This window comes from Limulus polyphemus, unplaced genomic scaffold (assembly GCF_000517525.1).
Source record: "Limulus polyphemus unplaced genomic scaffold, Limulus_polyphemus-2.1.2 Scaffold2831, whole genome shotgun sequence".
NCBI classification, from domain to species: Eukaryota; Metazoa; Arthropoda; class Merostomata; order Xiphosura; family Limulidae; genus Limulus; species Limulus polyphemus.
In genome coordinates, this window is record NW_013668441.1 from 71,733 (window position 1) to 72,702 (window position 970).

Genomic DNA, 970 nt, shown 5'->3' on the forward strand with positions numbered 1-970 from the left:
ATCCATCTTAATTGAAGAAAACAACCCTACTCTAAACCAACACCCCGGGGTGCCTAGATACCTCTTCTAACTTTTGCAACTGTTCCGGTCATGTGACTTCTTTGTTCAATACTGTATATATATATCCGTGTCAGTGTAAATTACTTGTACCTGATGATGACAAAACCTTGTCGAAACGTTGTACATTTGCTGTTATGTTAAATTTATATTAAAGTTTTTCTTCATTACCCATTCAAGCCGTCTCCAGCCATTATTATACTACTGTGTGTCTTGATCTCTATTAAAGATGCTACCAACAAAAATAGAAAAAAAATTAATCGACGATAATAACTATTCGAAGTTTTTGCTTGGTAATAAATACCACTATAATTATTAATATCCTAATCAGTAAGCGGTAATAACAGGAATTGCATACATCAAGACAGTCATGTAACTATGAAGTAATTTCAAAGAAATTGGCCAAAATGTTGCACATGTTTACAATTTCTCATAATTGCATCATTTAGGCAATAAAACAAACTCATTCTTAAAACTAGGTATACAGCAATATATCGTGGCATTGCTAAATCAAATAATTATAAAAGTTACACAATAACAATATTGTATAGAAATCATGATGTATTTATATTATTAAAGAAACAGTTACTGTTGTTATGGTTGTAGCTTCTGATTTTACGTTCAAATCAAATATCTACGTAAATTGTTGACGTCTAAGTTAGAAAAGATGGTTAGTAACGAAGGTAAATCGTATTTTAATAAAAAATATAAACTTGAGTGGTTTCGTACTTGATTTTAGCATTTGTCATCTCTGCGTGTTATTTAATAAACAAATCAATATTCATCAAGTAGTAGTCCTCAATAAGGTGGCTTCTTTAGATTTAAAGTAATTTGAAAATAATGTTTGTTAAGTAGATTATACACAAACCAAATTATATCGTAAGTACGGTAGTACTTATAATAGGAATGAGCT